Consider the following 16,918-nt stretch of genomic DNA (forward strand, 5'->3'; position numbering starts at 1 on the left):
TTTGCATGCTAACATAATTACATGTATCTACCATTTCCTCAAATTTCTATTACAAACTATTTTCCATAACACGGACCTTGGGTTTGATAAATATATTATAAAGATATTACAATTACATCTACAAATAAGTTTGTGTGATCTCGTAGAGCTTAGCAAACTTCCTCTTCAGTGCGCGCATATTCAGACATCATATCGCTTTGATTAGCGGCCTTTTGTGAAGTTTGGAATGGTCTTACTGACCAAAAAATTAAATTCCTTTTTTGTCGAATCGATTTTTGGTTAGTCGTGATTTAATAAGTCGATTATCATCGTGATCTGAAAATATATGAAAGTTTCATAGCAATAAACGATAAATATTAATATAATATATTAATGTAATATTAATATAAATTACAAATCTTACAAAATAAGCTGTGTCCAAATTTCATAGATGACCAAAAGATGCTGGAAGCTCTCAGTCGATTTCGTATATATTTCTTAGGCATTTCATTTCACCTTCCCATCAAATTAAACTTGTAATACACATCATATACACATATGCGTTAACATACATTACGTATTATCCGGAATCTCCTGTCCAATTTCAACGAATCTAGAATGGAGGATACATACTATATAACAACATAATAATATTTGAAACATTACAGCTTAATAAAAATTAAAATGAACTACAGAATGATGCGAATGATATAAATGATACATTTAAGTCCTTGTAGACCATAAAAATAGATATTTCAACTTAAAAAATGCGATTATAAACTTTGCGAAATCACATAGTATGGAATTACCAATCATGTGGCTCAACTGACTGGTTTTTGCAGAAAGCCGAAGGTAAATTGATAAATGTAAGTTTGATTCAAATGGGCACTAATATATCATGGACGACACAATTTAAGCAGTAAAATTTCGTTTCCTTTTTATTTTTGTCGTAGAGTAGCCACTACTGCGTACAGTGAAGCTTGTCAATGAGTCGATATATCATTTTATTTTATGACAACTTTATCTAAAACGACAATATACAATATGTATATAAACTCATGTTTGTGGGTAAAAGAAAAATCAAATCACGAAAGTGTTGCCCTTTAAGGTTGGAAATTTAGTGTCGCTTTTCTGAATGTTGAATGTGCACTTATGAGTTTAATCCAGCGTACAAAGCCCTTTAAAAAAGTATGACTTTTAGTTGGGTTTTATTTCCTTAAGTTGTATGTTTGAAAATATTGAAAATTTGAAATTGGCGAAGGAGAAAACGCTTGCTATAAAACGCCCTATAAAGGATATGAATTCTCGATGAGGATCACTAGCCGAGTCGTCCGTCTGTCCATCAATATCAACGGATGCGGATTCATGTGGGCTTCAGTGACATAAACATATCTGAAGTTTGTTTCAGAACGTTGCCACGCCCTCCTGTTTTGTATTCAAATATTAAAACAAGTTCTGCTGTTCTTAAGATGCCTCAATCGCAGGGCGGAAACTAAAAGCTCTCCCTGATTAAAGTCTGCCAGAGGCATAAAAGAATAGATTGAAATTGACCGGAAATTAGGTCAAGTCTGTGCGTTTTTAAGTATCTTATAAGGATCCTATAAGTAGCTTATTAAAAAGGATATACAGAACAACTGGAAGCCATGTGGCCAACAGGTAGGTTTCATTCGATAGAGAAGCGCCTCTGTCGGGCAAATTTAAATCGTAAAAATCCCAAATATCGTATTTCATAATTCCTTTTTAGCAACCCCCACATTTTCGATCGAAATGAAACCGCTCAACCGTAAACTTCCTAGGTGAACAGCGTATGACCGACCACAGCAATCGAATGAGGAGCACTACGAGAAAATTTATAGCATGACAGTAATCTGATTTTATTTAACAAAATAGAAAAAGTATTAAAATGAAGTGACTTTTAATTATTTTTGATGTAATATTTTTTTTTTTAATTCCGTTCATGCCACATAAGAATAGATATTACGAATTATATTGTGGGACAATAAATATAAATTCGATATTAACAATATAGTATATTTTAGAAACACAAAAATGCTTTACGCATTGAGGTCGTTATTATATTTTCCCGCGATGTATTTTCCGTAACTTGGCAACCTTCAATTGTGGATTCGGTGGCCAAACAAAGGCACCACGACCACAACAAATAACGGTGTGGAAAATGCAATTGCCAGCGCAGCCGGCGTATCGAAAACAGGTGAACTCGTCGGAAACCAGGAATGTCCTTCAAGGATGTATGAGGTGAGTACTGACTCCCTCCTCCAACTTTCACCACCTAACACGGGCAGCCCGACCCTCTTCCAGATCTGGGGGAACATCTTAAGCTGTTGGGGTTCCCGCGCGTGTTTCCAATCTCTGGCCAATCAGCATGGCAGCCTGGCAAGTTTCCACATAGTTGCCGAGCTCCTTCAATGGCTAGCAGGTCTGATGAAGCCGGGAGCCGCTCTGCCCGGCGGCGTGGAATCGGAGGAGCAGCGGGTTCTTCTCTTCCGTTCGGCGACCGGTTTTTTTTGTGAACAAGGCGACCATTCGTCTGAATCTCCGGAAAGTGTACGAAGGTAACCCGACTCTTGACATCCCCAGGACAAAACGAAGCGAACATCGATGAGGAGGAGCAAAGTGCTCTGAAGTCCCAACTGGAGCTGAGTACTAAACGTGCCACACCTGTCGCCTTACCCATTCTGCAAAAGCCCGCAGAGAACTCCATGCCTTCATCCCGGAGGGACTCATCGAGGATGATGACGATGACGACGAGGACGACCTGGATGACGAGGATGATGGCGACAATGGCGGCGAAGCGGTTTCCGGCTTCGAAATGGTGGTTAAGGGCAGAAGTGTCTTAAGCCTGGACCCGACATACGGGACGAGGACAAGCTGATGCAACAGAACAGCCTGGTTTCAGTGCAGGGAAAACGGGGGGACAAACTCATTGTTTATTTCTTTATTTTCGTTATTGTTAACTTTATTTTCTTTTTCAAAATATGATTGTGTATCTGTGTATTCTAGCTGATAGCGTTAGAGTCTGGGTAAGGGATTATTTTGATTGTGCTTATTAATAAAAAGTTAATGGGTATGTGGGATATGATTAATAATTGGTTATCATTGTAATTGATCCAAGTGGGTGTTTTAATGTTCAAAATATTTTGGCTGTTTATCGTAGCTTATCGTAGTATAGTAATTTGGGGTTAAACAGACCGAGTCTGGAGAGCTGCATTTCCATTTCCAGGTCCTCTATGTATTCTGTAAACTGCATAAGTTCGTATAAAAGAGTGTTAACGATGTTGTCGTCATTTTCGTATTTCTGTATCTTCTGCATTCCGTCGTTTATCAATCGTATAGCGTCATTAAGTTCATGTAACTTCACTGTGTCATGGGAGTGTGTGTGTCAAGTTTTTTCTGTATTTCTGCTCGATCATTTTCATCAAGTGTGCCAAATAGGTATTTAAAAGCTGAGCCCACAATGTTAATAAGTCTACGTTTATTTCTATGTTGCAAGGTTATTCCAGTTAATTCTCTTTTCATCTTATTCTACAAAAATTTGATTTGGGGTGCATGATAGTCGGTACGCAGATTTTCTTCAAAATAATCAGCTACAGTGTCTATTTCGGTTAAGTTTATCCTCAAACAATGATGTTCAAAGGAGGATGGTTTATTACAAAAAAGGAGATCAGCATAAGCAAAAATGTCATCAAGTTCCAGGCACCTGTGGAATTGAAATTTGATTATTTTTCTTTCGTTTTTAAAAATTGCGTTTTGAGTAGTGAGTAACTCTATTTCTATTAGTGATTTTGAAATGGTCAGAGTCTGTCAGTTCTACATCTTTGGTTGGTTTAAATGGGTTTTCTTATTTGCCTTTCTTAGTGGGCCTTTTCTGAATCTAGTGTGAACTTCATTTACCATTCTGTCACTGTTTATTTTGTTTTCTATTTTTTGTTGGGTGTCTAATATTGGTTGTCCAGTGTAGAGAAATATGTGTGCATGGATGTGTCCAGTGGTATCGTGTTTGGTCTTGTGATTGTATATGTTAAGTATTGTTTCTATTTTGATTTCGTCGTCGTCGGAAAGTCTTTGTCGTCCATACAATTGCCGAGAGTTCTTTCTCAATTGCGCTGTAATTGACCTCGTGTTCATTAAGCGTTCGGCTTATGTAATTAGTTTAGTTTAGTTTGGTTTAGTGGGAATTGGATATTTCTGAATGGCTTTAATCTTTTTAGGGTTTGGTTTTATTCCGTCTGGTGTTAGAATATGTCCTAAAATGTGGTTTCATGCTGGAGAAACTCACACTTGTCAAGCTGTAATTTAAGGTTGGCCTTTGCTAGTTTTTCGAAAACTAGTCTAAGCGATTGTAGGTGGTCATCAAGGACTGTCGAGAATACAATTATGTCGTCCAGGTACACAAGGCAGTGTTTATTCAAGAGTGGTCGTAAAATGTCATTCATGCACCGTTAAAAGGTGGCTGGTGCGTTTTTTAATCCGAATGGCAAATATTCATAATGACCGATCGATCTGGTGAAAACCCTTTGCCAGGTCTATAGTTGTGAAATAATTAAATCTGCCCAGCTTTCCTAAAATTTCGCCCATGTTTGGGATTGGGTGTCTGTCTCCTACTGTTATTTCGATTAATTTTCGGTAGTCTATTACAATTCTAAGTTTCTGTTTGCCTGATGCATCTTGTTTTTTTGGAACCACCCAGATGGGACTATTGTAAGGTGAGTTACTGGTACGTATGTATAATACCTTGTATAAGCATATCTAGTATTTGGCTTTCGACCTCTTGTTCATAAGCCTGTGGGTAACTGTATAATTTAGAATAAATGGGTAGATTATGCTTTGTATTGATGGTATGCTTGGTTTGATTAGTAATATGGGTGAATTTTTTTCTGGTTGTCTGAGCATGGTGTCAGTGACCAAGCCTCTGTGCTTAAGAAATATGTTAAAGTATTTTGGGAGATGCTCTTGGATGCTTAAGTTAAAGAGAAGCTGTATTGGGAGAACATTGCTCTTGCATTCTTAAGTTGAGGAGAAGCCTCAGAGAGAGTAAGCAAAACTTCTTAGGTTAGGCTTTGGGATTTGTTTACATGAATGGCTAAGTGCCATTGCCAAAGAATTTCTTTATCGTTGTCAAAGAATTTGTTTATCAAAACGCATACTGAGCAGATGGTATACAGTACGGGAACCAATTAAGTGCTTTATTGTTTATTGTTTAGTGAAATTGGCCGGTTTGGGCGGGTACTTTATATGGTCGGAAACGTTTTCTTCTGCCTTTTACATACATTTCAGTGAATCTAGTATGCCCTTTTACCAAAGACATTAGAATAACAAGATGCGTATCTGCCATACATTGGATTTGCACTAGGAAGCTAGTGCAAAAAAAAAATTGTGCCAGGAAAATTTGAGCTCTCTTTCCGCTTGAGCGCAAAGATCTAAAAATTGTACCCACTGGCTTGAAAGAAAGTGTATATGTGTGCATACTTGTGCGAGCAGTCAGTTTTCATCTTTGATCTAATGTGTCAGCGGTTAGTTCACGGTGCGTCCTCTTTGTGCTCGACCAAAGTCCGCACCGTTACCGTTCGACCTCTGTGCCCTTGGCCAGCTTGAGTCCAAGGTCCAGCGCGGTACCGTTATTTCACGGTCTCTCCGCTTTGCTCGGGTTCAAGGTCCATTGTTTCCCGTTTGACCTGGCTGCCCTCGACTCCTTTTGCCTTCCAGCCTTCTTCGCTGTTGCTAGGCAACTCTCCTGCACCTCGATTTGTGGGGAATTTTTAGACTCCTCACAATATTTAGAGACCGTACAAGAAAATAAGGTCCTTGAGCAGTTCCAATGAATTGCCTTAGTTGCGAAGAAATTGAAAACGCTAATGTAGCATTTCACAGTAACTCTGTTCTGCGCTTCAGTCTTGCATCAAACGCATGAGATCCATTTAGGCGCTCCTTCGATAGATTCGCCATAATGTCCTCAACTAAACGAAGTTTCTTTCGAAAACACACAGAAATGCCTCGAATCGGGATCCAAGACAGAAGAGCGCGAACGGTATACATGTTGTACTCATAAGGGCAAATTATAATAGTCATCCTTTGGTACGATATTCATCGTATCGGGTGACGGTCATTAAAACGACAAATAGTCATTCAGCCGACAAAAAAATCCAACTTGGTCAATGATGGGTGCACACTATGCAAGCGAACTTTTGTAACGAAGTAAGTTGGTGGAAGATATCAAAAAATCTGTACTTGCGGGTGCACAAGTTAGAATCCGGTTGCAGCTCATTATAATAAATTATAAGAAAATAATAATTAAATTTAATTAAAATAAAATTAATTTTTCTTTTTGTGTTAATAATAAAGATCCAATTCAATATATTTAATTATTTGCAGAGGTAAATTCGAGATAGGTTCGCGGCTTGTTTCTTTTTCTTGGTCAGATGTAAAGTTAGAAAGACACATTGCGACACATGGATGGTTCGAGAGAAAGGGGAAATAATGAGAATGATGTCATTGTTGGGTCTAGCAGCCGCCAGCAGTTGCTAAATTTATGTCTTCGTTTATGGCCAACATTAGGGACTCAATTAGTCCCTACGGCACCTCAGCTTTCGTTGTCTATGCAGATCAGCTACGTGAGCATCTTAGCGATCTCCTTCCTCTCCGCGCTCTCTCTTGTAATCGCGCACCTGCACCTTTGTCTTTGCGTTCTGGTGGTCGCCCTGCAATTAAGTTAACTCTCGCTTTCGCAACATATGCATGCGCGCATCGATGATAAATTTCGGTAAAAGAAATAAACCATAATTATTCGAAATCGATACAAACAAAACTAGCAAAAAAAAAAAAATAGCACCGACATGGATAAGCAATAAATAGTGCAAATCATACAAAGCTGTTTAAATCTTTAAACTTAATTAAATAGCTGTTGCTTCTGAAGTCGTTGTTAAACAACAATTTGTGTCTGCCATATTCAGACAAGATTACAAGCGGTGAATATTAAAAGAAATTCCGTTGGTTACGCAACAGTGCATATACATAAGTTATATTGTGCGCGTACACAACTAACAGAAGCTTCCGCTATTTCTTCTTTGAGCTCATCACGTTTACCGCTTGATATTAATTGGTTGTTGTTGCTGTTGCCATAGCTGCTGAAAATTCTGGAAACGTTACCGCTTATGCACACGGTGTGATCTTCGCAAATGTACACCCACTCAATCTTCGCTGGCGGCATTTCTCCGTGCGATTCTGGCCATCAGCTGCGTCCATTCATGTATAGGGCAAAGTCGCTTCCCCTTCCTATGCTCACAAAATTCGCTGGGCTACGCTAATTGGCAAGATTTTTATTCTATGTTTACTGACCTCAAAAACATAGAAAAGCTGTCCGAGGAACAGAAAAAAGCCTCTTCGATCATGTCGGAAGGACACTGCTTTGGAAACCATTCCCTCACTGGAAATTTCGGTTGTTACAAAACAGATTTGCCTTGTTTCTTGCCGTGCTGTACTCGACTCTGGCATCCAGCTGCACTTAATAACGTGCCGATTTGTAAACTTGCTTCAGCTTAGAAAAACAAAGTCTTACGCTTGTGTCACCGGAATAGGTGACTCTAGTTTCGAGACAGATGGTTTGTCAGTTAACTTAACAATTAGTTACCGACCGATCGGTACCATACACCACCCCTTCCCCTAAACCACCACACTTACAAACACAGAAAACATTGATCCGGGAAGCTTAGTTATACCCACTGACAAAGTCGCAACATAAACAAAAACGAAGCAAAACGAAGCCCAAATCAATCACGATCTGCCCACAGCTGCAATATTATACCTACCGTTGTCTCCCCGGAGGTAATTCGCGCACTCTGCCGTCAGCCTAATACAGATTGCACTGGCTGATATAGAAACTTTTGCCTAGTCGCCGATAGCAGATGGTTCTATAATAATTTAAAAGGGTATTTCGCTTTAACTAAAAGAGGTTTGCTTACCAAAACTTTATGATGAAAAACCATGAGAGTACTTATTTTTCCTACCTGAAGGAGAAGAAAGATAATTGGGATTGTTTCATGCATATAGGCTAAGATACTAGTTGTCGTAAAAGCGGGCAAATGGTCAAGCAAATGATCTCGGCTATATCGACTCGGCTGTTGAGACTGATGTTTTATTAAAATTGAACCGAAATGACTACTTCAATGCGTTAAGAACTTGCTAGCCGTTACGATGTTAAACGGCTTGACCAAATCTAATGAACACTCACGGCGGATATAGCGAGATCGACTCGGCTAGTAATACTAATCAAGAATATATAGTGACATATTCACAAGAATAATATCAGATCCCACGAAATCCAAATGTAACAATTTGCTGAATATCAGAACCCACGATATAAACACGTGCACCCGAGTAAGCGATGCCGCTCTCCCTACATACACATTGTATACAAACACATACTATCACAAGCGGGAGAGCTTGCTCCCGTTCCGAATAAGGGCCTCATAAGAAATATTCGTTGTCACCTGAATCAGTCTTAAGCCGAGAATTAATGAATGAAGTATTAAAACTTATTTCGTTTATCTTTTATTTCTTGGCGTTGTCCTTAGTCCGCGGGGCATTTATTCGACTCAATTATAATAAACATTTTACTGGCGCAGTCGGTAGGATACAAAAAGTATCCGAAAAAAAAAGAACCTCGAGTGGAAAATAAATTAATTTTATAATCCTGTTCTCGATAAATTTCGCAACGCGATACGCAAAATCTCTTCAACTTGGATTATAATTCCAATTCGGTTGTCCAAAAAACAAATTGGAAGTGAAAACAAAAAACTAAACAAAACCATTAAGTCCAAGGGCAACTACAAGTTAAAACCAACACAATAAATCCTAAAAAATTGAATTTAACAAACTTTTACTCTTAAATAAGTAAAAACAAAAATAATAATAATAAAAATAAAATCAAATAAATATTATTTTTGTGTACTGAAACAATATGAAAAGTTACAATAAACAAATTTAAAATTAATTTAAACAAACTTTTACTCTTAAATAAGTAAAAACAAAACAAAAAATAAATAAATCCAAATAAATATTTTTTGTTGTGTACTCAAGCAAAATTAAAAATTTACAATAACAATGTCGCAACCAAATATTGCCGCACCCCAAATCGTGTACTAAGCGATAACAACCTTGCCGAGGCCCGTCGGCAACTAGATGTCATGCCATTCAAAGGAGATCCAGAACCCTCTACACCTTTGTCAGCAGAGTGGACTACGTAATTTCACTATACCCAACTAGTGATGTGCGATAACAGAGGATCCTACTTGGAGCCATCGAAAGGAACTTGGACGGTCAAGTAACAAGAACTTGACCGAACATCGAAGATTGGCCCACCCTAAATCGAGAATTCTGCGATGAATTTAAACCAATTATTTACTATTTTGACTCATCATGATATTGCAGACTTAAGATCTTTAATTACTATTGCACAAAATGAGAGAATTTATGAAGAACATTAATTTTGAATTGAATAAAAATCCGGAATATCGGAATAAAAACTCAAATCCTAATCAGAATTCTAAATCACACAAATTTAATACTAATAATACCCAAACTCAATATCGACCAAGTTATCCACAATATTCTCAACCCTTTCAACCTAAATGCAACATGCAACCATTTAGACCCACCTATACCCAGCAGATACCCAACAAACAACCTATGTGGCACGCACCTAATTATTTTGGACCGAACCCCTACATGAACCCACAACCAATTATTCACAAAACCCCTTTTCCACAACATTCCAATAAAACCCAAAACCCTCAAACAGCAAATTTTAGAGGAAATACATACCCTCAACTACAACAACCCTCCACATCTAAAAATACTAACTATCCAATTACCAAACGACTAAGACCATCGGACAGTGAACAAACCAAAATGTCGATTGACGAACCGAGATTTCAAGACGCGCACGAATACGAACAGTTTCAACCAAATTAATATGAGCAGCAGCATTATGACCCCAATCAATTCCATTGGTTCGTTAATAAAGACCAAAAATATGTACAACCCGTCCAAATTAATGACGAACAAAATCCAAATAACTCAGAACCAAACGAAAATTTTCGGCATACAAAGGTTGCACATACAAATGCCTTATAGACACAGGATCCACAATAAATATGATCAATAGAAATATATTTTGTCTTCCTATTCAAAATACTAGATGTGAAGTTGAAACATCAAATGACTCAATTACGTTGAACAATTTGGTTATGTTACCGAAAAATAGTATTTTTAAAACAAATAAACCATTTTGTGTACACAATTTTTCTAATAATTACGATATGTTAATTGGCAGAAAATTGTTGAAAAATGCGCAATCATTTATAAACTACAAAAATACTACAGTTACCCTTTTCGATAAAACATACAAATTAATTACTTCAGAATCAGAAAGAAACCAAAATTTTTACATTTAAAAGACACCAGAACCAATTAAAAATTCAGGTCAGGAATCAATAAATAAAATAGATTTTTCACTGTTTCGATTAGATCATCTAAATCAGGAGGAAGCCTTAAAGTTGAAAGGTTTAATAAATAAATTTAAAAGCCTTCAATATAAAGAAGGAGAAAGTTAACATTTACAAATACCATTAAACACGTACTAAACACAACACATAGCTCCCCAATTTATTCAAAACAATACCCAGTACGAAAACCAAGTACAGGAAATGCTTAATCAGGGTTTAATTAGAAAAAGTAATTCAGCATACAATAGTCCTACCTGGATAGTACCAAAAAAACAGATGCTTCTGGTAAAATTAAATATAGAGTAGTAAATGATTACAGAAAAATCAATGAAATAACTATTCCCGACAGATATCCAATACCGAACATGGACAAAATTCTTGGTAAATTAGGAAAATGTCAATATTTTACAACTATAGATTTGGTAAAAGGGTTTCATCAAATCGAAATGGACCCAGAATCAATATCTAAAACTACGAATACCTTCGAATGCCATTTGGCCTTAGAAATGCACCCGCTACTTTTCTAAGGTGCATGAATAACATCCTTCGACCGTTGCTTAAAAAACACTGTTTAGTGTATCTGGATTATATCATAATTTTTTCAACATCTCTTACCGAGCATTTAAATTCAATACAATTAGTTTTTTCAAAACTTGCTGAAGCCAATTTAAAATTTGCAGTTAGATAAATGCGAATTTTTAAAAAAAAAAGCTAATTTTTTGGTCATATCGTTACTCCTAACGGCATAACGGCCTTTAAAAGTTGAAGCCATAGATTCGTATCCAATTCCAACAAAATTAAAAGAGATCAGAGCTTTCCTTGGGTTAACCGGTTATTATCGTAAATTTATCCCAATTTACGCAGACATAGCAAAACGAAAGACCAAATGTTTAAAAAAAAGGAGCTAAAATAGACGTACAAAGTCTTGACTACATAGAAGCACTACAAGCAAAAACTTAAAGCTCTAATAATTCCAATTCTCCAACTTCCCGGTTTCGAAAAATAATTTATTTTAACCACAGATGCCAGTAAGTTAGCCCTTGGGGCAGTACTTTCACAAAATGGTCATCCTATATACTTCATTAGCAGAACACTTAAAGAACACGAATTAAATTACAGTGCTATCGAAAAGGAATTACTCGCCATAGTTTGGGCCACTAAAACTTTTCGACATTATTTACTAGGACGACACTTTCCCATTGCTAGTGATCATCAACCTCTTAGATAGCTACATATCTTAAAGGAACCGAATGCTAAGTTACAAAGATGGAGAGCTATATTAAACGAATACCAATTTAAAATCGATTATATTAAAGGGAAGGAAAATTCAGTTGCTGACGCATTATCAAGAATTGAAATTGAAGAAAATCATCATAGTGAAGTAACTCAACATAGTGCAGAAGAAGACAAGGGCAATCTCAATTATTATCGGATTAAACTTCGTGGCGAACGCTCACAATTTTTGACGCTGCCCATTTAAACTTCGCATACACGTGGAAATATAATTAGTTATATATATATCCAATCTCATAAAACAAGAGTTGGGATATTTCAATAAATTTCCGTGTTCGATTCGTGTGAAAGTGGCAACGAGATTCGACCCCGAGGCGTAAGGAAGGCCAGGCCTATATAAGAGCATTTGGTTGCTCTACAGCCGACTGCCCCCCGTCTCGTCGACCCCCGCATCAGCTCATGGTTTAAATACCGTCGCTCCAAGAAGAGGCCACGAGGCGACATAACCTTCAGCCAACGAGTTACGCAACCGGCCACCTGCCGAATGATAACCAGCCAAATATATTGGAAGGCTGCAGCTCGTGCAGATTATTCAGCTATGCAGAAGTTTAGACGACCGGAGCAGATTTAATTACATTTGAACATCATCATCGTCACGCAGTGAAGATCATCTCCTATGACCAACGGAGGTCCAACTTTGTGATTTCGTCTTATCGCAAAGCAGCGTAGCAGCCAGCGGTTCCTAAGGTCTTATCGCTGCAGTGCTGCAGTTATATTTCGTGTTTTGTTTTGATTCTTGATTTTCTTTTGTATTGCGATTTATAATGAATTAAATACTCGCAGATTGACGGAACTTTTGGCATTTGAATAGGAATTTAACTTAGAACCTTTAAAGTTTGACCTACAGCTCGACAATGTCAACGTGAACTTGGGCCCAACTTTACGCACATCATGGAGTGGATATTTAAGGTCGTGAGTACTACAACAACAATAATAAAAACATTATTATGAATTACCTATATTAAAATTCTAACAAAATGCCACTCGAACGTCTAATTAAAATAATATCTGCATTTGACTAAAGATTATATAATTATATTTGTAAATTTTATATTCAATTACTTATATATATTTGCTTTATACTTTACTTTTATATACTTTATTTTACCCATTGAATATAAACAAAAATGAAGAGTTAGAGAATGACTAGGATAATTATGCGTAGATAAAAATATTGTTAGTTTGTAAAAGAGATTTAATGGAAACGTTTATTAAACTGAATTTATATAAATGGAATTATGATTGAAGATATATTGAAAAATAATGAATTGTGAATAAATAGATTTAATGGTTTGTCGAGTACTTATGTTGAACACTTTCTTAAATATGTGGTAGAGTTATTTTGAACTTGGCCAAGGGACAATGTAAATATTTTAAGTAGCATTGTCATGGTAGGGAGGGTAAAGACTTAGGGAATCATTAACATCCAAAATTCCCAATAGTTATCAGAATCTATAGCTTATCTTAACATGTGTCGGCGTGTATCATTAGTATCAATATAAAGCCATTTCTTTTATTAATCGTTAGTCCACATTTGAATATTGTTTATGAGTAAGACGCACTTATTAAAATGTAGTAGCGTTTCGTACTATCCTAAGCTAAAAGAACCCCGACCTACGGCGAGCTAGACCCGAGCATAGCAAGAGTGCGCATCCCTAGCGAAGGAAGTACAAGGTCCTCTTTATTAGTAATTACCACCCACTATTAAAAGACCAACTAGTTAAAAATCTATCGAACTACGTACACTACAATTACCACAATTCAATATGATTATATGATTATGATATTATTATATGATATGACATTCGAAAAGGCTAAACAAATTTTACATGATCATTTTATTCATAGAAGCATAACCATTTATATTGAGAGCGATGTAGATTTTGAAATTATCCAAAGAGCACACAGAGAAATTTTTAATACCACCTACACTAAAGTAATTCGCAGTCTCTTCCTATTAAATAATGTTGGTTCAAACGACGAATTTAAAGAAATCATACTTCAATCACATAAAAAACTTTTACATCCAGGTATACAGAAAATGACAAAATTATTTAAAGAAAATCACTTCTTTCCAAATAGTCAACTACTAATCCAGAATATAATAAACGAATGCAACATATGCACTTTGGCTAAAACAGAACATAGAAACACCAAAATGCCTTTTAAAATCACACCTAATCCCGAACATTGTCGACACAAATTTATGGTAGATATTTATTCATCTGAGGGAAAACATTACATCAGTTGCATTGACATTTATTCTAAATTCGCTACACTTGAGCAAATTAAAACAAAGGACTGGATAGAATGCAGGAACGCATTAATGCGCATTTTTAATCAGTTAGGCAAATCCAAATTACTAAAGGCAGACAGAGACGGAGCTTTCTCCAGCTAGACTCTAAAGCGATGGCTTGAATCCGAAGAAATCGAATTGCAACTCAACACGGCAAAAACCGGAGTAGCAGACGTCGAAAGATTACATAAGACAATAAATGAAAAAATCCGTATAATCATTCATCTGCTGATGAAGAATTAAATTAAGCAATTTTGAAACAATCCTTTATACATACAACCATAAAATTAAACATGACACAACTGGACAAACACCTGCTCAAATTTTCTTATACGCTGGTCATCCAATATTAGACACTCAAAAAATTAAAGAAAGGAAAATAGATAAAATAAATGAAGATCGACAGGAATTTAATATTGACACTAAATGCAGAAAAGGTCCACTTCAAAAGGGAAAATTAGAAAATCCATTTAAAGTAAATAAAAATGTAGAACAAATAGACGATGACCATTACAAAATTACTAATCGAAATAGGGAAACCAAATACTATAAAACACAATTTAAGAAACAAAAGATAACTAACACCGTCAAACTTCCACAGTAACTTTGTGTATAATGATGTTGCTTCTATTATTCACCACGGGCCATACTCAACATATTCAAATAACCAACCCAGATTCCGATCTTGGCTATTTACTCTTCTCAAGTAATCCAATTCAAATACCGGTAGTATATGAACATCACTGTCTAAGAATTAATTTAACGGAAATCAATGTTATAACAAAATCTTTTGGTAACAAAATCGCAGACTCACCTAAAATGAAATATTTGTACAACAAACTATTGAACGAATTAAATTAGGCAAAAACGCGGACTATTCGACATAATAGGTTCATCTTTTAAATTTTTTTTCGGTACACTTGATGAAAATGATAGAGTAAAAATTAACAAAAAAATAGATTTAATTGCAGAAAATTCAATTCAAGTTCATAAATTAAATGATGTCGTAAAATTTGTGAATGAAGGACTGCAGAAACTCACCAACTACGTAAATAATCGCAATAATATTGACACATATATAGATTCATAGACGAGTATGAACTCACGCAATTTATTGAGTATATAGAAGACATAGAAATGGCCATACTTTCACGTTAATATTAACAGCCAGAATATACTTTTAATCAAAACATCAACTTGGATTGACAAAACAAATAACGAACTATTACTCATTTCACATATTCCTATTAACCATAAAATCTTGAACACCATTAAAATAATTCCCTATCTCGACCATAATGGGTATCAGTAGACCATACAGATCAACAATCATATTTTGAAGATGAGAATAAAATTTATAATCAAGACAAAACAGAAGTTAATGATGAATGCATTAAAAACATAATTAAGCGCAAGAATCTAATTTGTAATTTTATACCAACTCTCTCGAAAGAAATAATCCAATACGTTGAACCAAATATTGTACTTACATGGAATCTAACTGAAACTAGAATCACACAAAATTGTCAAAATCTAAATGGCGATATTAAAATAAATGGAAACAAAATTATAAGAATAAAACGTTAAGATTAGAAATGTTATTTTAAGCGAAAATTCGTTAAGTCCAGAATTTGATTTAACTCCGTTGTATTTACCAATTAATGTAACTAAAATTAAGATAGTAGAACACAACGACGTTTTAAAATTAATTTCAGAAAATACTACCACATTCTATGCAACTATAATATTTTTTGTTATTGTTCTTATCATTTTTCTTATCAAAAATTTGAACACTAAATCCACTTACTGTTTTATATACAAAATTTAGAAAACAAGCAAAAAATAATCAAGAACCACAACAAGAAATAGAACCGTCACAAATACAGTTGCCCGCATTGTACACTGAAATGTCAGCCCAAGCATAGGCAACTGTTTTAAGGGAAGGGAAGTGACATATTTATTCGACTCAATTATAATAAACATTTTACTATATATAATTACGTTTTTATATACTTTTGAGTCTATTAAATAGACCGTTGTAGTAACTAAGACCAACGCTGTAACCGAAGTTTTGTCAAATAAAAGAAATTACAAATCGGGTTGGATTGTGACCTTTATTGTTCAGTATTCATCTTAAGACTAAAAATCAAATGCAAGTGAGATTGAGGAGCAGCCTCAATATTTTAGGAATATTGTATTTTGGGAGAGCGTTGCTCTTGGATACTTAAGTTTGGGAGAAGCTTCATTGAGAGCATTTATTTTTTCGTGTGCACTGGCTTAAAATTACAAATTGGTTTTAAGTGTTTAATAATATTGGTGACATATTCTATTCATTGTTTATTTCTTTATTTTCGGCATTGTTAACTTTATTTGCTCTTTCAAAAAATGATTGTCTGTGTAATCTAGCTAGATATATAGATATCCGTTTGAGTCTGGAGAAGTAATTATTTTAATTGTGTTTATTAGTGAAAAGTTAATGGGTATGTGGGATATGATTAATAATTGGTTATCATTGTAGTTAATCCAAGTGGGTGTTCTAATGTTTAAAATATTCTAGCTATTCACATTCTCAAGTTTGTCATAGTTTAGTAATTTGGGGTTAAACAGTCCGAATCTGCAATTCTGCATGGCCATTTCCAAATCTTCTATGTATTCTGTAACCTGCATGAGTTCGAATAAAAGAGTGTTAATGATGCTGTTATTATTTTCATAATTCTGTATCTTTTGCATTCCGTCATTTATCAATCATATAGAGTCGTTGAGTTCATGTAGTTTTACTGAGTTATGGGCGTTTATGTCAAGTTTCTCCTGTATATTTAATCGATCATTT

General features: G+C 35.5%; 1 long non-coding RNA gene across 2 annotated transcripts; it reads right to left on the reverse strand.

Annotated features, from left to right (window-relative positions):
- Positions 1–85: 85 nt before the first annotated feature.
- LOC113564602 lies at positions 86–16,108 on the reverse strand. 2 transcript variants are annotated; one of them, XR_003408119.1, is made up of 4 exons: positions 16,090–16,108; positions 552–592; positions 404–495; positions 86–315 (listed from the first exon to the last, which is right to left on the reverse strand). It is a non-coding gene; the product is annotated as an uncharacterized LOC113564602 (long non-coding RNA). The 2 variants fall into 2 exon arrangements; XR_003408118.1 differs by having other exon boundaries at positions 404–592.
- Between the last annotated feature and the right edge of the window lie 810 nt (positions 16,109–16,918).

This window comes from Drosophila erecta, unplaced genomic scaffold (assembly GCF_003286155.1).
Source record: "Drosophila erecta strain 14021-0224.00,06,07 unplaced genomic scaffold, DereRS2 tig00000219-arrow-pilon, whole genome shotgun sequence".
Classification (NCBI taxonomy): domain Eukaryota; kingdom Metazoa; phylum Arthropoda; class Insecta; order Diptera; family Drosophilidae; genus Drosophila; species Drosophila erecta.